The sequence below is a fragment of the Urocitellus parryii genome, chromosome X, assembly GCF_045843805.1.
Source record: "Urocitellus parryii isolate mUroPar1 chromosome X, mUroPar1.hap1, whole genome shotgun sequence".
NCBI lineage: Eukaryota > Metazoa > Chordata > Mammalia > Rodentia > Sciuridae > Urocitellus > Urocitellus parryii.
Window position 1 is genome coordinate 36,426,344 of NC_135547.1, and position 22,214 is coordinate 36,448,557.

General features: G+C 33.2%; 1 pseudogene; it reads left to right on the forward strand.

Annotated features, from left to right (window-relative positions):
* Positions 1–11,563: 11,563 nt before the first annotated feature.
* Positions 11,564–12,505, forward strand: LOC113188466 (SS18-like protein 2; annotated as a pseudogene).
* The last annotated feature ends 9,709 nt before the right edge of the window (positions 12,506–22,214 follow it).

The window sequence follows — 22,214 nt, forward strand, 5'->3', positions numbered from 1 at the left end:
CACTCCGAAACAATCCCTTCCTATTTTCTTGTCACTGACTTAAAAAGGAATATAAGTCTATTTTCCTGAAGAAGGTCCTGACACAGTGGGTTAATTTCCTTATAATACTATTTAACTTGTTCCTCAAACTTGCACATTTAAAAGGAAGCCAGTCCTTAATTAGATTCAGTTTCAACTTGTAGACAAAAATACATCAGGTGGTGCTATGTGTTTTATTTTAAGGAGACACTCAGATTCTGGGTGTCATTTGTAGTGATTGATCAATGGATTCATGTGGTTTCAGCCTGATTCCACTATTGTAAAGCCCCCCCATAAATCCTTCACTTAATGCAGCCATTCATTAATCATATGACTGTTTTGCCCAAGTCAATGATCTCATTAAATATTGCACAATAGTAGTTTTTTAGTTCTTCATTCCTTTCCCATTTAGTAGCTGCAGTTCTTCTAAAAAGAAGAAATTTTACTCATAAACTACAGTTATTAGGTGTTAAGCATGATATGATATGATTTATTCTTTAAAAAGATGTATGCTGAGTCAGGCCCTATGGTGCATGCCTGTAACCCCAGCAACTCAGGAAGCTAAGGCAGGAGGATGGCAAATTCAAGACCAGCCTCAGCAACCTAGTGAGACCCTGTCTCAATATAAAAAAATAGAAAGGGCTAGGGATGTAGCTCAGTGATGGAGCTCCACTGGTTTCAATACCAAATAAACCCCACCGTACACACACTTTGAATAGCAAGTACCCTCCACACACACACAAACACACATAAACCATAAAACAATAAAAACAAAAAGATGCACTGTGGACTGAGCAGGTAAACACAAGAAAAACAGTTAGAAGGCTACAGTGAGGTTCAGCTGAGAGATCATGGTATTCTTGAATAATATTTTAACACTGGAAATGAGAAAAGTGGTCATAAATTAAGATATATTTTGAAGGTAAAACCCAAGAAGACTTGTTGAAGAATTGGATTTGAGCTGTGATGTGGAAGGAAATAAATCAAGAAAATCTACTAGGTTTTTGGCTTAAGCCAGTGGGTGTCATTTACTAAAATGATAAATATTTGGGAAGAATATATTTGAAAGTAAGATGGAATTCCATAGTTGTTTTTTTTATCATATTCATTATGTTATGTCCATTAGATAACTAAATGGAGGTATTAAGTAAACAATGATATCTGAAGTTCATCAAGAGTAGAGATATACATTTTTAAATGTTTTTTTATTGTAGTAACATATAAGTCAGGGTATATACACATATTATAAGTACTGAATTTTAATAAACAGAAATATATTTGGAAAACCAACACCAAAGATCAAGAAGCAGAAACTGATAGTAACTACCCAAGAATGACACCATCTTAACATCTAACAGCATATATTGGTTCTTTTGTTATGTTCTTTTAGAATGGAGATTAAACCCAGGGTGCTATATAGCCATTGAGCTATATCTCCAATCCTTTTTATTTTTATTTTGAGACAGGGTCTTGCTATGTTGCTCAGCCTCCAAGGAATCACTGTGATTACAGGGATGTACCACCACACATGGAAACAAAAGAGTACCAGTCCCAATGAGCCAGCCAAGAGTTAATGCTTTTGTTCTTTATATTAATGAAATAATAGAGAATATAATTTGTGTCAGGTTTCTTTGTTTAATATATATTTTTGAGATCTAGCTATATATATATCATCATTCACTTTTAGACCATGTAGTATTACATTGATGTATATTCTATCATTTATTTATTCACTCTACTGTTCAGGAGCATTTGCATGATTTTCAATCTTTGGATGCTTTATTCTATTCTGCTACAAATACTTCAGGACAGATTTTCTCTTGAACATTTTTATGATTTCTATTGTTATTTCCTTAGGAATGGAATTACTGAGGTTTAGAGTATTACTCAATTTCATTACTACTGCCAGCCAGTTTTACCAACTATTAACACACTAAAATAGTTTTAAAAATTGGTGCTCTATATTCTCAGTAATCATTTTTTATATTTATTCTTTTTGGTTTTATTAGTTTGGCTTAGGTCATTCTAATGTGTATATGGTATTGCATTGTGGGTTTAATTTGCATTCCTTGATGGCTAATGAATTTGAAAAAAAATTTTTAAAATTTTATTGGTCATTATACAGCCTCTTTTGTGAAGTGTCTGCTTAAAAATTTTGCTCATTTTTCTATTTTGTTACCAATCTTTTATTGATCTGTGAAGGTTTTTTACACATAATAAATACTAGTCATTTTAAATAATATGCCTCATAATATATCCTACTTGGTGATTTATTTCTCAATTCTCTTAATGGAATCTTTTGATGAAAACAAGTTATAAAATTTAATAGTCAAATTATCATTCTTTTAAGAAATTTTTGTCTACTCCATAGTAACAAAGTTATTTTTCCATGCTTTCCTCTAAGAGTTTTTATTGATTTACTTTTCACATACAACATATTTAGAACTGATTTTTGTGTATGGTATGAGGTAAGGGTTAAGAGTAAATCCCCTGTCCCCCAAACAATAATAAAGGGACTCTATGAAATTAGAAGGGATATCAGTAGAGTAGAGGAAGAATATTGAGACCCAAGTTTGAAATTAAACCAGATTCTCTGCTTCTGCTGGTGGGTAGAGTCTACAAAAGTTATAGGCCTCACTGATTTCTTTCCTTGTTTTTGTCTCCTGAATTTGAAGAGTGAAATTCATGGACAATGAAAGGTGAATGCAAAAGTATAGGATTTATTTCAGTGAGAAGAAAAGAAGCAGAGCTCTCCTGGAACCACAGGGGGACTGATGGCAAGTTTTCTATTTAGGTGTGCTTCTTTAGGGGTTAATATGGCTACCAGGTAGAATCCTTGGTCAAAAATATATGCTAAACAGATATTGGAAAAAGGTTAATGCTATTGGTTTATCTGCAACCTTCTGATTGGCTGTGTTCTTTTTAACCCTTGAGTTTGAACTTTCCTGTACCCTCTGTTCAGATGTGCTCCCATATATGACTAAATATCTATAGAAAATAGATATTTATAGGTATATACTAATGATATATAGAAACATAGTTTTTTTTACTCCATTCTGTTTTATTAGTCAGTTTTCTAGACTTATTGATTTAAGCACTATAGTTTATAATAGGTCTTAATATCTAGTAATGTATTTTTCCAGCTTTTTCCCCCTGTGCTGGGGATTGAGCTACATCCCCAGTCCTTTAGAAAATTTTATTTTGAGACAGGGTCTCATCAAATTGCAGAGGTTGGCATCAAATTTGTGATTTTCTGTCTTGGCCTCTAAAGTTGCTGCTATTTTTCTTTATGATTAGCTTTGTTGTTCTTTATAATGTAAATGTATAATGTAAATTTGTAAACTTGTAAATGTATAATGTAAATTTGTTCTTTGTAATGTAAATTTGAGAATCATTAGCCCTTAAATGATATTTGAAATTCTCTGCCTGCTTTCAATGAGAGAGAATGAAACTTTAGAAGAGAAGGACAAGGATACAGCTGAAGTATTGCAACTATTAGAAATCTCATAGGAAAGGATGATCCAGCAAATCACTCAGAAAGTGCTATCAATGACATATGAAGAAACCAGCTAAATGGAAGTAGAAGCCAAGAGAAGAAAATGCTTTAAAAAGGAGGACATTTTGTCATTCATGACAAATTAATCTGAGAGATTAAGATAATGATAGACTAGATTAGGGGCACTTTTGGGGTAGTATGGTGGTAGACAATAGTGATAGACAATAGACCATTACTCTGGCACTGGGTAGGCTATTGATGTCCTTGATAAGAGCTGTTTTTATAGAGCCCTAGAGATAAGAATCCTACAAGGATGACTTGAAAAGAGAACAGGAAGTGGATCTTATACTGCAGATAATAAAATAAGTTAAACTCAAAACAAGTAAGAGAGTGGTGCTAGTGCCAAAAATAAATATGAAAGAGAACAGAAAGCTCAGAAACAGACCAAGTATAGATACTTGTTTTAGAGTAAGCAAATAATAATGGCTAATCTTTCAAGTCTGGAGTAGGGCAAGGGAACATGTCTTAATACAGGAAGATAGGTTTTTCAGAGAACCAGCATCTTGTGTCATACACCAATTGGATTAAAGCAACAGTTCTTAGTATGTGGCCTGAGAAACCACTAGAGATTGTTGAGACCCTTGTAGAAGATCCATGAGATAAATATGACAATTATTTTTTTAAATATGAAGGTGGTATTGGCCAATTTTGTTCTTTTTAAATATTTATTTTTTTGGTTGTAGGTGGGCACAATATCTTTATTTTATTTTTATGTGGTGCTGAGGATCAAACCCAGTCCAGTGCTTCACATGTGTCAGGCAAGCGCTCTACCACTGAGCCCCAGCCCCAGGCCCAATTTTGTTCTTATTCTTTCATGTGAATGTGATGGAGTTTTCCAGTGACTACATGGTATATCTTCCATTAAATCAAACATTGTAGAGATTTATAAAAATGTTAAATAATAATAGTCTTTTCAATAAATTTATTTTTGTTTTGGAGAAGGTAGTTATTTTTCATAAAGTGTGTAGGTTAATATGTATGTAAAATAATATAATTTAATAATATTTTAAGTAAATAAATATTGTTTAAATGTCTCAATTTTAATCTCAAACACAGCAAACATTGATAAATATAATCTATATAAACAAAAATTTTGGAGAATCCCAAAGAATTTTAAAATTGGTCTTGAGTTCAAAAGTTTTGAGAATCACTAAGTTGAACATTTATTTTTTGTAACTGATAATATAAAAATGCTAGACAGACACATATAATGATGAGGAAGAAAAATTTTAAAATAAAAATTAAAAACAAGAAATATCCATCAATCATTTACAATGTGTTTCACATGCTTTCTTATTAGATATCACAACAACCCTATGACATAGATATAATTAATACCTCCACTTACAGATGCAATAACTAAAATTTAAGCAAGTTAGCTAAGTTAGGCATTGTCAAAGTTGGTAAATGAAAGAGTAGATTATAAATCCAGATCTTTACTCCTGCTATTGCATATTGCCTTTCTCCAGTTTATCATTTCTCCATCCAGTATATTTTTACATATACATGGTTTTAATTTAAATATACCTAACATGAATTCAAAGAACATTACTTGCCATATCTTGAATAATAAAAGCTACTTGGGCAGTATCTACAAACTGACATCTGCAACCTTTGTCACTGGTGCTAGCTCCAGCCAATCCCTAAATATGGCACCCAACAATGAGCCATGTTAAAGAGGAATTTTTTTTTTTGCTATAGTTGGTATTAAAGAGTAAAGATTTGGCTTAGATAAGCCTCATTTTCTTTTAGCTCCCAAAAAAAAGGAAAGGAAAGGAAAGGAAAGGAAAATAAACCAAAGTATATTAAATGAAAAGAAATAAAACTCTTAAAGTTTGGAAACATGAAAGACTTGAATGATCTTTTGGAAAGTAGCAAAACTAAGGAAATTGACTTGGCTGACTTAAAACATTCACAGTTTGAGTAGTCATCTTATTCTGTTGCTACTATTTTGATCAGGAAGTAAAGTCAAATATTGAGTTTAGTTCAGCTAATGGTATTTAATGATGAACTCATTCAGCATTTCTTTTCTAAAACAATGCTAGATGATATCAAACAACACATGTACTCAAAGAACCATACTGTTAAAAATAATTATGGTATTTTTATCTTGCCAAAATGATGAGGAAACCATCAAAAATATTTAAACCAGATTTTGACAATCCAATTAAGAACTTTTCAACTTTGCATTTCTTTCTGATTCATGAATACCATAAAGAACAGGGAAAAGCATTTTATCAAGGCTGTTTGCTTTGCAAAGACAGTTTTATTAGATTAGACTATTTATGCCACCTATAATCTAGAGGGTAATACATAAAATAGAAACAGGAGCAAGAGATACTGATAGACAAAAAAAGGTGAATGAATGAAAAAAGGAGGAAATGGAAGTCTTCAATATCCATGGAAATATTGTAGCTTCTCAAATGAAGACATTATTCTAAAACAAATTTCTAAAGGGATAAAAGAATTCATTTCAAAATATCACCTGAGAAAAGTCCTTTCTTTGATTTATGTCCTAGGAATTTCTGTACTTTGAAGCTCTAACCAGTGGCCTGGTATTGTGGAACTTTTTCTGACATTCACTTATTACAGAGTTCCTTGAACTTGTCTCTATACACCTAGCATAATTTCTAACTATTTATCCATTACCTTCTCTCTTACTCCCATTCCCATTCACCATGTCAAAAAAAAAAATAGTGAGTCAAGTAATGAAATAGAAAATGCCATCAAAAGCCTATCAACCAAGAAAAGCACAGGACCAGATGGATTCGCAGCCAAGTTCTACAAGACTTTCAAAGAAGAATTAATACCAATACTCCTCAAAGTATTTCATGAAATAGAAAAGGGAGGAAACCTTCCAAACTCATTCTATGAGGCTAATATCACTCTGATACCAAAACAAGTCAAAGACACATAAAGGAAAGACAACTTCAGACCAATATCACTGATGAACATATATGCAAAAATTCTAAATAAAATTCTGGCAAATCCCCTACAAAAACATATTAAAAGGATAGTGTACCACAATCAAGTGGGATTCATCTCAGGGATGCAGGATTGGGTCAACATAGATAAATCAATAAATATAATTCATCATATTAATAGACTTAAAAACAAGAATCATATGATCATCTCAATAGATGCAGAAAAAGCATTTGACAAAAAACAGCACAGCTTCATGTTCAAAACACTAGAAAAACTAGGGATAGTAGAAACATACTTCAACATTCTAAAAGATATATATGCTAAATCCAAGGCCAGCATCATTCTAAATGGAGAAAAATTGAAAGAATTCCCTCTAAAAACTGAAATAATGCAAGGATGTCCTCTTTCACCACTTGTATTCAACATCATCCTTGAAACTCTAGCCAGAGAAATTAGACAAAAGAAAGAATTAAAGTGATACAAAAAGGTAAAGAAGAACTCAAACTATCACAATTTGCTGATGACATGATTCTATATCTAGAAGATCCAAAAAATTCCACCAGAAAACTTCTAGAACTAATAAATGAATTCAGCAAAGTTGCAGGATATAAAATCAACAGCCATAAATCAAATGCATTCCCATACATCAGCAATGAATCCACTGAAAGAGAAATTAGAAAAAACTACTCTATTCACAATAGTCTCAAAAAAAAAAAAACACCTGGGAATCAATCTAACAAAAGAGGTGAAAGACTTCTACAATGAAAACTACAGAACACTAAAGAAAATTGAAGAAAATCTCAGAAGATGGAAAGATCTCCCATGCTCCTGGATAGGCAGAATTAATATTGTCAAGATGGCCATACTACCAAAAGCGCTATACAGATTTAATGCAATTCCTATTAAAATATCAATGACATTCTTCACAGAAATAGAAAAAGCAATCATTACATTTATTTAGAAAAATAAGAGAATCAGAATAGCTAAAGCAATCCTTAGCAATAAAAATGAATCAGGAAGCATCACAATACTAAAACTGAAACTATACTACAGAGATATAGTAACAAAAATGGCATGGTATTGACACCCAAATAGACTGGTAGACCAATGGTACAGAATAGAGGACACAGAGACAAGCCCACAAAATATGGTTATATACTAGACAAAGATGTCAAAAACATTCACTGGAAAAAAGATAGCATATTCAACAAATGATGCTGGAAAAACTGGAAATCCATATGCAGCAAAATAAAATTAAACCTCTGTCTCTCACCCTGCACGAAATCAACTCAAAGTGGATCAAAGACTTAGGCACTGGATCCTAGACTCTGTACCTATTAGAAGGAAAAATAGGCCCAAATTTTCACCAGGTTGGTCTAGGATCTGACTTCCTTAACAAGATTCCTTAAAGCGCAAGAAGTAAAATAAAAAAATCAATAAATGAGATGGATTCAAATTAAAAAGCTTCTTCTCAGCAAAGGAAACAATAACACGAGGAGAGAGCCTAAAGAAAGGCAAAAAATCTTTACCACATGCACCTCCAATAAAGCATTAATCTCTAGGATACATAAAGAACTCAAAAACTTAACACCAAAGAAATAACCCAATGAATAAATGGGCTAAGAAACTGAACAGACACTTCACAGAAGAAGAAATTCAATAGATCAAAAATACATGAAAAAGTGTTCAACATCTCTAGCAATTAGAGAAATGCAAAACTACTCTAAGGTTTTATCTCCCTCCTGTAATAAGGGCAATCATCAAGAACACAGGCAACAATAAATGTTGGCGAAGATGTGGGGGAAAGGTACACTCATATATTGATGGTGGGACTGCAAATTGTTACAACCACTATGGAAAGCAGTATGGAGATTCCTCAGAAAACTGGGAATGGAACCACCATTTAACCTAGCTATCCCACTCCTCGGTTTATATCCAAAGGACTTAAAATCAGCACACTACAGAGATGCATTAATACCCAAAGGACATAAAAACAGCATACTACAGGGATACAGCCACATCAATGTTTATAGCAGTTCAATTCACAATAGCTAAACTGTGGAACCAATCAAGGTATCCTTCAATAGATGAATGGATAAAGAAAATGTGGTATATATACTCAATGGAATATTACTCAGCTTTAAAGAAGAGTGAAATTATGGCATTTTCCAGTAAATACATGGAGTTGGAGAATATGATGCTAAACGAAATAAGCCAATCCCCAAAAACCAAAGGCCGGATGTTTTCTGTAATATGAGGATACTAATTCACAATAAGGCAGGGGGCACTAGAGAAGAATAGTTTTACTTTAGATTAGGTAGAGGGAAGTGAAGTTAGGGAAGAGGAGGGGATGTGGAGATAGGAAAGGTAGTAGAAAGAAACAGACATTATTACTTTATGTATATATGTGACTGCATGACCAATATGATACTGCAACTATACTTAGAAAAATGATAAATAATATCCCATCCATGTATGATATATCAAAGTGCATAAATGCATTCTACTGTCATGTATAACTAATTAAAACAAATTTAAAAATTAATAAAAATATTGGGGGAAATCCAAATTTTTGCCTGAACTTTAATAATATCAAACTGATGAAATATTTTCTTGTTTTAGTTTTTTTTATTTTCATGCTAACTTATACACTTTAAGACTTTTTAAATTTTGTTTTGATAACCTGGTAAGTATTTGTCATCAATAGTAAGATTTGGGATAGAAGGAGATCGGGATACTCCACCCCAAAGTATGCCACTTTGGCATAAGAATTATTTTAAGAGAAAAGCAACTGAGAATCAACAGATGCCAGACAAGTCCTCTATCCTCCTCTCCAGCATCTACTAAAAACAGGGCAGGTAATAGCCTTTATGAAGGTTGCTTCCCCTAGTATAATAAAGGATAAAAAGACTTCATCAAAGACAGGGAATGGACACCAAGATGAGTTTGCACAGATAAAATTTACTAAAATAGCCCTTATCTTCTGTTAGTTCTCCCATATTTTCTAGTCATTTTCCTATAATTTATTACCCCTTGAGTCCCAACCCCCTTCCTTTTTGTGAAAAGGCTATATAAACCCCCATGTCTGGTCACATGCACAGGAGTTCACAGAAAACAAGTAAAGCTCAAAGAAGTGACTAGACTTGGGAGTTTATGTACCTGTGTACTTTTTTTTTATTAATCTGTCTTTTATTAGTTTTGAAAGTTTAATTTTATGCCCCCACTCCCTGCTTTTTGAACCTAAGAAGATACAGAAAAATATTTTTCTTCCCAGTAGTATTAATCCAATTAGTACTTATTAATGCAAAGATTCAATATTTATATTTCACTATGTTAAATCTTTATTTTGAGTGACTTTTGTAAATACAGTCTCCAGAACATTCTTTTCTTATTTATCTCAAATGCTTCATAAGTTTCCCCAAAAAAATACCCAATGTCCATAATCTCAGCAGAATCAGTTCAACTATTCCACTATCTTTAATGATCATTTACTTCTCTGATATAGTCAGTGCACTAAAAATCAGGGTGAAAATATCTCACAACATCCACAAAAACCTAGTACCTTTGACCTGTGGCACTTCACTGGTTTGGTGTGAAGTGATTGAGTTGAGATAAGACATTACATAAGAACAAATTTTCTTTAAGGACTTTCCATATACTTTATTTGCTCCTCTCTGGTTTCTTAATAATTCCTTTTAGTCATCACATAGGGATTCTGGGCCCTCATATTGCACTCTATATGCTCCAATAAACACACCTCATTGCCAGGAGTATAGAATTTCACTTAGATTTTTGCCCTCTCCTGTTATGCCATCTATCAAAATTTTCACTACCCTCTAATCAAATTATGTCACCTCTCCAAATACCTGCTAGAATTATAAGTAAATTGATCCAATTGAAATTAATCATATAAAGGTGGGAACAAATAAATAATCTGATGACCTTCCTCCATTCCTCACTTCCCCAAAAGTATTTGCATTTGGTAATTCAGATATATCTCAAACTGGTATGACTCCATATTATGTCACAAAAATGAAGAAATTTTAGCATGTTTGAGTCAAAAGCAATAAAATATAGGAAGGGAGTATAGAATATTTTCTTTAAAAGTGTGTTGGAGAGGCTGAGGTGTAACTCAGTAGTAGAGTGTTTGCTTGACGCAGCTTCTCCCTAGGGATTCAGGCTTCACTTCTCTAACACACTTTAGTTGTTTGTATTTTTTTAGATACAGATGGACATGATTTATTTATTTATTTATTTATTTATTTATTTATTTAATGTGGTGCTGAGGATCAAACCCAGTATTTCACAAGGGCTAAGCAAAGATTTTCTTTCTTGCTTATTTGAGTATTGGTTCCTGGATATGGAGCCAATTAAACCTTCTTTGCTTTATCAAAGGAAATAACCAATAGAGAGGGAAGAGTAGCCATCCAAAAGAGAGAATTAAAATTGTTGAATCAAGATAAGTCAAGGAAAAATAGAGGGATTGGGTGATAGAAAGAACATCAGATCAAGAGCACAGATCAGCCTTGGAAAAAGAATGAGGTAGAAATGGGTAGAAAGATATTAATTCTACCAATCCATGAGCAAGGTAAATCCTTCCATCATCTAGATTGTATAGAGAGAAATGATGGGAGGGGAGGGGAGGGGAGGAGTAGGGAAGATAGGAAGGGCAGCAGAATAGAATAGACATATGATTGCTGTATGTATATAGGTGACTCTATTATCAGTGTGATTCTGCAATCTGTACAATTAGAAAAATGAGAAATTATACCCCAATTAATCAAATGTATGAATTGCCAAGATCATTGTGATGTCATGTGTAGATAATTTTAAAAAATTAAAAAATAAAATTAAATAAAAAAAGAAATGGGTAGAAAGAAAGAATCATTGAAGTCTTTGGTCTTCTATGGTGCAGGAGTTAAAATAATTTGCATATATTGAAAGATAAGGATGGGAAAAGAGACAGGCTCTGGGCTGTGGGCCTTGTGGCACCAAGATGGCTTTAGTTTGGACATGTGGCAGGCAGATATTTTGGAACTAGGGTGCCAAACTGGGGTCCCTGGTATGTAGGTGGCCTTCATATGGGACTGGCTAAGGAGCAAGGTGGAAGTCCATCAAGAAACTGTCTAGCTCCTCAGAAAACTAGGAATGGAACCATCATTTGACCCAGTTATCCCACTCCTCTGTTTATACTGAAAGGACTTACAATCAGCATACTGTAATGATGGGGCCACATCAATGTTTATAGCAGCACAATCCACAATAGCCAAGCTAGGGAACCAACCTAGGTGCCTTTCAACCGATGAATGGATAAAGAAAATGTGATCTATATACACAATGGACTATTATTCAGCCATAAAGAAGAATGAAATTATGGTATTTGCAGGTAAATGGATGGAACTGAAGACTATCATGCTAAGTGAAATAAGCCAGTCCCCCCAAACCAAAGCCTGAATATTCTCTCTGATATGTGGATGCTAATACACAATGGGGGAGGGATAGAAGTTCATTGGATTAGACAAAGGGGAATGAAGGGAAGGAAGAGATGATAGGAATGTGAAAGACAGTAGAATGAATCAGACATGACTTTCCTATGTTTATATATAAATACACGAGCGGTGAAACCCCACATCATGTAAAACCACAAGAATGGGATCCTAATTAGAGTAAGTTGTACTCCATGTCTGTATAATATGTTAAAATACACTCTACTGTCATGTATATCTAAAAAGAATAAAAAAATTATTAAAAAATTCAAAAAAGAGACTGAACCATTGATAAATACAACAAATAAATAAATCTAACTAAAAATAAAAATTTAAAAACAGAAACTATTTAGCAGCTCCTAAAGGAAAATACCAGCTGATCTGCTATATTATGGAGTATCTGAACAAGGGCCTAGTGAATGAGTGCATCCAGTACCAGTTTGTGTTACATAGAAATCTCATTTATTTATCTACCTTTGCAGGTGCCAGCCCAACCAGTTTTTCAAAAGCAATAGAATAATCTTTTGCTGGTGAGGAGTAATCAAATGTAATCCATCTCCTATGAAATGGAGACAGGATCTTTACCAACTTGACTGCTTAGAACATGAATGAAACCTCTGTGGTTCTTTTTAAAATGTGAAAATGTGAAGCAAGCTACTAACTTAATTTTATTCTTGATGTAAATATTTATTTTAATAATTAATCAAATCTCCCCAAAAGTCAACACCAGGTATCCTCTTTCCTGAAATGGAAATGTGTTTGGATAACAAAGACATAATGAACATCTTCAAGACTGCTGTTGAATTTCAACCTGAAGAGGAAACAGAGGTGTTGGAACATTGGCAAGAGAGTTAGTGAGACTTCTGACTGAGCCTTTGCCAAATGAATACATTATTTTTGTGCTCTCTTCCAGTTTATAAATGTAGTCCCTGTGTCTGCTTTTCTTGGGTTACTTTGAACAAAAGCTTGCTTTTCTATAAAAGAACAATATGGAGGTATAGAAGTTTTCCATGTAATAAGGGTTCCAGCTGATTCCCTCAAAAACTGTAAAGACTTAGTAACTGTAAGGTACGTAACAACAATATTATTATCATTGCCGACAAAATTAATAGTGATTATTAGTATCAATAGCATGTGATAATAAAAGATGTGTAATTTTCTTTTATTATCAAAAAAGACACAGGGGCAATCCGAAAAAAGTGACAACTTTTGAAAGAGTGAACTTGGAGAGTGGAAAAAGTCAATAGGGATAATGTTGACCAGTATTGACAGCTGAATCAACGTGAAGAAAATACATATTTTGTGGTGTCTAATCACTGCATAATACAATCACAAGCAATTCACCAAGAATGGACTGCTTGAGAAGAGAAGCAAAATTACTGCATGATTCAACAGATCTAAGTATGGAAATCTGTATGGAGATGAGGTGAATGATAAGACATATAGGTACAGTGCTCAGGGTAATGTCCACACTTGGTACAGAAGAATGTGAAGTTGAAAGTGACTGATCTTCTGGTAGAATGTAGAGCATCAAGGATTGGTGTTCTTATCAAGGTTAAGGATCTAGAGAAAGGTAGAAAACTTGAAAAAATCATAGTTTAAAATTTGAGTTGTACAACCACAAGAATGTGAAGGTATACTGCATGTATGTATAATATATCAAAATATACTGTCATATATATCTAAAAAACAAATTAAAAAATTTTAAAACAAAAAAGCAGAAAAAAATGAGAGCAGTTAAAATGTAGAGACATAGATCAGTCAAATACTGGTTCATATCTTTAGCTTCTTCATCTGCATGTCTGTGCTACTGTAAAATGAATTTATTTGACTTCTCTAACCTGTTTTCTTATCTTTAAAGAATGTATAACAGTATTGTTTACTCCAAATAATAAATTGTAATGAGATGCATCAAATGCTTAGCACAGACATACAGTCTTATTATGAAATTATTGGAAATGTTGAATTGTTAAATTATTATTTTAAGTTTTATAACAATAGGCAAATACTGAGATGTAAGCTTTAAATTGAAATGCTGGACAATACCAGTATTGAATATAGATCCACAGAAATTAAATCAGCCTGTTGAACAGACACCTGCAATGGAATATTCATTGCACCACAATTCATAATGGCCAGGATATGGAATCAACCTAAATGTTCATCAGTGGACAAATAGATAAAGAAAATGTGGTACATATACATAATGGGATACTATTCAGCCATTAAAAGTGACATGAAATCATGGCATCTGCAATAACCTGGATGGCCCTGGAGGATATTATATTAATTGAAATAAATCAAGCACAGAATGATAAACACCACAAGATGTCACTCATAGGTGGAACCTAAACAATTTGATCTCATGGAAATTGAGAATAGAATATTGGATACCAAAGACAGGAGGCAGAGGATGTGAGACGAGGGGAAGTTCGTGAAAAGGTACAATGTTACAGTTGCCCAGGAGGCATTAATTCTGGTATTCTATGGCACAGTAGGAACATTGCTAATAATAATGCATTTATATCTCAAAATATTTTTAAGAATTTAAATGTATTTATTATTATGAAATGATAAAAGTTTAAGGTAATTGGATATGCTAACTACCCTGATTTGATCACTACATAATGTAGACATAAATCAATATGTCATATTCAACCTCATAAAAATGTACAAACAATATGTATAAATCAAAAATTTTAATTAATTTTTTCAAAAATGGGTTTCTGGAGTGAGGTATTGAGTGAGTCACCCATATGGTTACTTACATAGTTTCACTTAGCCCCAAATCATAAAACACCTCTAGAATCAACTGGTGACTCAAAAACAAATCAATGAGTATTATTTTAATATAACTATAATTTTAGGATATTATATTGCATTAAAATATGGGAAATACTTAAATGAAAGAGAAGGAAATTAGCTGTCATAAATTTTATTGTTTCCTTTGAGTTAAGCATAAAATCTTTTCAATTCTTCCTCAAAAGGATTTATGGTGCGTGTAAACATCATCACATGACAATTCTATTAATACAGACTTATAGTTAAAATAATCTTAAATTTAGCTACTTAGATGGACTCACATATATTCATTGTAGAACCAGTGTTCAGGCACTTAGAAGTGACATATTTGCAATTAGTAGAAAAGTTGGTCTTTATCAGAGTAATAACAGCTTTCAGAAGACAAGGATAGATCTGGAAAGGAAAAGGCAGTTCTTAGTGATACAAATTCAGTTATTCCTACTACTTTCCTTGATTTAATAAATAGTATGCGTTATGTGTGGACAGCTAATGTAGGTACTCAAATAAAGGAACATCTGCTCTGTTTTATGCCTAAAGGGGGTAGTCATGACAACAAGGATGTGGAATCACTATGAAAACCCAAAAGATGCACTTAAAACATGCATTTGGTCTTTGTCCACATCTACACACGCAGAATGACAAATCATCAACTGACAAGTTCAAATTCTGTCAAGCCAGTTTATTTGTCATCATACAGTCCATCAGACAGTCTGAAAGAAGCCATTTCATTTTTCTCAATTCATAGCTTTCATTTACAGCTGAATGCTCTGCTATTAGGTATGATTACTATACTAAGTAAATTTACATAAGGAACTCATGAGATGATTTTTATTGGATCTTTTTAATAAAATATAAATGACAATCTTATTTAATATTTTTAGCTATAGAACACACATTCATACCAAGCATTTGCCTTCTAATTACTGAATGCACTTACCATTGTACAGATTGGTTAGAAAGGAGGAAAATAATAACAAAAAAGACTCTAGTAAGGCATGGTAGTGCATGCCTATAATCCTAGCAACTCAGAAGGCTGAGACAGGAGGGTAGTAAGTTTGAGGCAGCCTCAGCAATTTAGTGAGACCCTATATCAAAATAAAAAATAAAAAAGGCTGGAGATGTAGCTCAGTGGTTAAGCACCTCTGGGTTCAATCCCTGGTTCAAAAAAAATACTCCTTACTTTCTCATCTCTTTAGCTCTTAATGTGTTAACTCCATGAAATCCCCCCCCCCTCATTTTTCAGAATGAATCCTATTTATCTTTCAAGTTCCAGGGTCGGTGTGATCATCTCAAAATTCTCTCCACCAGTGGGTATGCATTCTTCTTTCTCTGTAGTTCCTATGTGATTTGATGGTCTTTTGGCACTTATATTTTCTACTTAAAGTATTATAACATTTTAGAGAGATGCTTTATTTTCTCTACCAGATCTTAAACATGTTCGATAAAAAGAACATGTTAATCATGTTTTATCCCACAGTGCTTGGCTCAGTGCTTCATACATAGCAGATGTTTTAGTTGAGCCATGGTAATTATTCACTGAAAAGAAAATAAAACATATTTAATCTGCAAGAATAAGAGAGCCATCACACAAATTTTGTGCAGTCAATGATGAAAAAGTATAAAGTTAAATTTCAGTTATATAGGACCTTGTGTCATGGTTACAACTTTTAGTCATCACCAATCTGCCCATAATACTACTAAATGAGATGATTTATCTGTGGTCAAGGTAACACAAAAAGGTAATTAGCTTTACATATTATCAACCCAATATTTTCTCACTGATAATTCCCCATCACTCTATAAAATATAACCTCTACACAAATTGAAATAAAATAACAATGCATTGGTATCCTGTATTTACATGCTCCAGGTTTTATTTATCCTTTTTCATTAGTTTAAAATATATTTACCTCAAAACCATGTTAAAGTATTAACCCACCATATTTCAAATGCTTCCCTTTGGTGTACCTCCTGATTCCATCAAAAAAGAATCGTCTCTACCTCTTTTAATTCTCATAGCACCTTATCTGCATCCTTTATTTCTGAATATTTGTTTTTTACCTTGTGAAATTATTTTGAAGGCTGGGTGTGTGTGGTGGCACATGCCTGTAATTCCAGTTACATGGGAGATTGAGGTGGAAGGATCCCAAATTCAAGTCCAGTCTGGACAAATTTACCAGACCCCATTTCAAAATTAAAAATTTCAAACAACAACAACAAAAAGCTGGGGATGCAACTCAATCTTAGAGTACTTGCTTAGCATGTACAAGCCCTGGGTTTAATCCCCAGTAACACATAAAAACATTTCTATGCATACATTATCAGGCCTACTAAATGACTCATGTGGACTACTATGACATAGCAATATATGATTTATTTTGTATGTCCCAGGTGCCTAGTACAGTATATTATACATACAAACAACTTATAACATGTAGAAACAGGTAGGATCTTTAAGAGTTAACAAAATCATGAAGACTTTCCTTCATAAAGTATTAATTCATTTGTAGATTAATATATTGATAGGATCATGAATTATCTTAAGAATGGGTCTATTATAAAATCAGATTTGGCTCTGTCTTTTGTCTGTACCTTTCTCACCATGTGATGCCTTGCATTGTCTCAGGGCTCTGTTCAGAGTCCCTTTCAACAAGGTCTTCACCAGATATGGCTCCTTGACCTGTACCTTCTAGCCTCCTGAATCATTAGCTGAATAAAACTTTATAAATTACTTAATCTGTGAAATTCGGTCATATCAATTGAAAATAGGCTAAAACAACTACTTTTTCAGACCTACCCTCTTTCTCCTTTCCTCTGAAATTCTAATGACACAAACATTATATCTTAATTTATAGTTCCACAGTTTTCTATGGATCTGTTTAATTCATTCTCATTCTCTCTCTCTCCCTCCCTCCCTCCTCCCTTTCTTCCCTCCCTCCCTCCCTCCCTCCCTCTCTCTCTCTCTCCCTCTCTCTCTCTCTCTCTCTCTCTCTCTCTCTCTCTCTCTCTCTTTCTTTCTTCTTTCATATTTGTGATTGAACCCAAATGTGCTTTGTCACTCAGTTACATCCCTAGTCCTTCTAATTTTATTTTGAGACGGGGTCTCACTAAGTTGCAAATGCTGGCCTTAAAATTGTGATGTTCCTGCCTCAGCCTCCAGAATTATTGAGATTTCAATCATGTGCCACCATACCTGGCTATAGGTGGGATAATTTCTATTACCTTATCTTATTGTTTATTGATTCTATCTTCTGCTCCTTCTGTTCTGCTATTGGTACCAATCAACTGAGCTTTTTTAAACACAATTATTATTACTTTCATTAGGGCTCCTCTCTCTGTATTACATTCGCTTGCCAATAATTTTTGTTCCTTTCCTTAGGTTTTGTATTATCTCATTTGTTTCAAACATGCTTCTAATTGTTCAATGATATACAAATGTCTTTAACTTTGATGAAGTGGAATATATAACATTTCTCTTTAGTTATTTGTACTTTTTGTGTTGTAGCTAAGAAAACATTACCTAATTCAAGGTAAAAAATACGCTTTCTTCTAAGAGTTTGACATTTGCATCTATATATTTAGATCTGTGATCCATTTTGAGCTAATTTATATACACAGTGTGAGGTGAGAACTTCATTCTTTTTCTTATAGATACCAAATTTTCTCGACCGCATTTGTAGGTAAGGTTATTCTTGCCCCCATTGAAAGGTCTTAACACTCTTGTCAAAAACCAACTGATCATAGATATGTGAGTTTACTAGTTTACTTTTGGATTCTCGGTTCTATTCCATTGATATATATGTTTATTCTTAGTGCAATACCACACCATTTGGATAACTGTGACTGGGTCCTCTAATTTTGTTCTTTTTCAAGATTGTTTTGGTTATTCAAATGCTCAAGCATTTCCACATGAATTTGATTGTCAGCTTAACCATTTCTTAAAATACATATCATTTTATAGATATTTCATTTAATTTGTATCAATTTTTGGATTTCTCTTTGTTTATTTAGGTGTTCTTTATTTCTTCTCAGTAATATTTTATAGTTTGCTGTGTACATGCCTCACACCACCCTGACAATTTTATTTATATTTTGATTTTATTGTAAACCAAATCATTTCCTTAATTTTATTTTTGGATTATGCATTACTAATTTGTAAAAATAGAACTGATTTTTGTATGTTGATCTTGGATCTTGCAACTTTGCTGAACTCATTTGTTAATGCTAATAAGCTGATTTTTTGTGTGTGAATTCTTAAGAATTTTCTGTATATAAGATTATCTCCATTGGGGCTGGGATGGTAGTTCCATGGTAGGGTGCTTGCCTAGCATGTGTGAGACACTGGGTTCCATTCTCAGCACCACATATAAATAAATAAAATAAAGGACCATTGACAACTAAAAATTATTTTTAAAAGAAAAGATTATCTCCAGTGTGAATGTAAATAGTTTTACTTTCTCCTGTCTAATTTGGATGACTTTTACTTATTTTTTAACCAGAAAATATTTTTAAATATACTGAAAATGATGAACTTCTTTTAAATTTTTAGAGGATAACTATATTTTACAGTAATGGAAAAGGAATGTTTTTCTGGTAATTTTGTTGAAATCCTTTTTCTTCTCTGACAATTTTACACCTATATGCTACACCTTAAATTAATACCTATGTAGCTGATTCTGTTTATTCATTTTTTATTTCTTTGAAGTGAGAGTTTTGCTATGTTACTCAGCCTGGTCTTGAAGTCCTGGGCTCATGCCACCCTCTCAATTCAACCTCAGGAGTAGCTGAGACTACAGGCCACTGAGAGTAGCCAGTAAGTCTATTTGATAACAGCTTATCTTCAATATTTCTTCTAAGTTATAGGTAGTAAAGTGTTTTGGACCACCTAAAAATGAAGATTACATTTGCCATTTTGATTTAAAGAATAACATCACAGAGGAACTTTTGAAAGTTACTGCTCTGAGTGCTGTTCTTGAGGTTGAACATTGTTCTCTGGTCTTTCATTATTTTGACTGAATGAGAAATCGTAGTTGCACATTTAACATTTGGAAATAAACTTTTTCAGCCCCTCCAGAATCAGTTTAACACCAAAATGAATAAATTTTCCCTTTTGTGAGCCAAGATTGATAAGTGGGTTCAGATTCTTTCCAACATTTTTTCTCTAAAGTAATAATTTTCAGTATGAGTGTTCAGAAAGGTCTTTCTTGCTGGAAATAAACTGACACATATGCTGCAGTCTGGCTGGGCACAATTCAGGAGCCACTTGTCAAAAGAAACGAACTTTATTTTTAGAACCACACACCACACCACACAGCTCCTCAGGAAAAACCCTCAGAGCCCAACTGCCACCACCGACTTCTCACAAGCCTCTCAACCTCCCCCCCTCCTCCTGCTCTTGAGGCCGATTGGCTGGGTCGCGTGGGCGGAGCCAAAAAAATTCCCCCAATGAGCAGCTCCGTAGTCTGAAAGGGTGGGGAAACAGCCCAATGAGCATCACCGCAGAGGAGCCAATCAGCTAGAAGTTGCTGGGGCCGCTGTGAGCCAATCTTCAGCTGGCAGCTGGAAGTTTGCTAGCAGCTGGAAGTTTGCTGGGGCCCCTTCGGCTGTGGCTCTCAACACACATATTTTTTAAATTTAGTACATGTAATAAGTTTATTTTATTTGATGTGGAATTAACAGAGCAACGAGGCTTCAAGTGATGAAATTGTAGAATTTGCATATGAAAACTTTCTTTGAAACACAACAAAACATCTTTTGAAGTTATCTATTGTAGCATCACAAAATTCTCAATTCTAAAAAAATTCAGTAGTTGGAAAGTTTCAAAATAGCAATGTTGTTCCAAATTCATAATTAACGGAAGAAAATAATCATTTTCTAGGCCAGACAGGAAGTTTCAGCTACACTGTGATATTGAATAAGTCTATTGTATAAAAAAGCACCTACATTGTGCCTTAACAGAGCTCATAGTTTCCTAATATAAAATTTTTGGAAGTGTACTTAATGTGTCTTATTATCCTCACTTAAGGTTTAATTTACATAAATTCAGTAATGATTATAATGTGCTTACATTCAGTCCCTTAGAGCTATAATATATTCACTACTATGCTATTGATGTTAATAACACGTTGGTCACAATAAAGGAGAAATCTAAGCCTATATAAATCAATATATGTGACTATAGCAGCGACTGGCCTGAGGTTGGTGATTTGTCATTCACTGATGTTCAAAATAGTAAATTTAAAATTTCAATTGCTTAGAAAGGTGATTTTGTCTCACTTACATGTGGAAGCCAAAAAGTTGATGTCATAGAAATAGAGACTAGTGATTACCAGAACCTCAGATTGGTGTGGGGGAGGGGCTGGAGAAAGGATGGTTAAGGGGTACAAGGATAGAGTTGGGAAGGATGAATAACTTCTATTGTTCTATACCATAGCAAGATAAATAAGGCTGAAAACAATTAATTGAATATTTCAAAATAGTAGAGTAGAATTTTAAATACTCTTAGCACAAAAAAATTATAGATGTTGGAAATGATAGATATGACAATTACCCTGATCCAATCTCTACACATTGAACACTTGTATTGAAATGTCACACTATATTCCATAAATAAATATAATTATTATGTATCAATTAAAAAATAAAAATATATATATTAAAAAAGAAAAAACAATTTAAGCAAAAAAAAAAACCTCAATTGCTTAGAAAGGAGATTTTTTAAAGGATATATTGGTGAACACATGACCTCCTGCTTGCTCTCTCAAGTATTATGCATAATTTAACCTCCAGTATTGAACAGAATTAGTGCCATAATGCAAATATTTTTATATACCATTGATACTTTGAATAAGCCAAAGATATAATTACAAGGAAAAAGCATTACAAATACAGGTTTAACTTATATTTTTGATATATATCACAATTTAAAACATAAAAAGCATACACTAAGGTTATTTTCGGTGACTATTTGCAGCATAGAAAATATTTCTTGATAATATTCCTTATAGATATATCAAAAGTAGAAGTTTGATTTAAAAATAAGCAAGCAGATTTGGATTCTTCAGTTCTAATAAAGAAGAGCTTAGATTGAAAAAGTTTAAGAGACTTGATTGAATAGAACTCAGAAAAACTTGGAAAATATATTCGTGGAATAAAGCAATCCAAAATCCAATTATTAGATTTAAAATAATCTCCTGGAACATACAATCTCATTAAGAGGAAAAAACATTTTTTTGACAATGGGTATATTAAAAACTCAATATGATGGCCTACAGACTAATTTCACAGTATTTAATGAGTTGGAGCTAAGAAAGTTGAATGCCAACTTAAGAAATAAGTTTTTCTTCTCTATTGAGGAATACCCTTTCTCCAGTGAGTTCAGAGGACTTCATCTAAATTTTAAGATATAAGAACCAGAGAACTTGAAT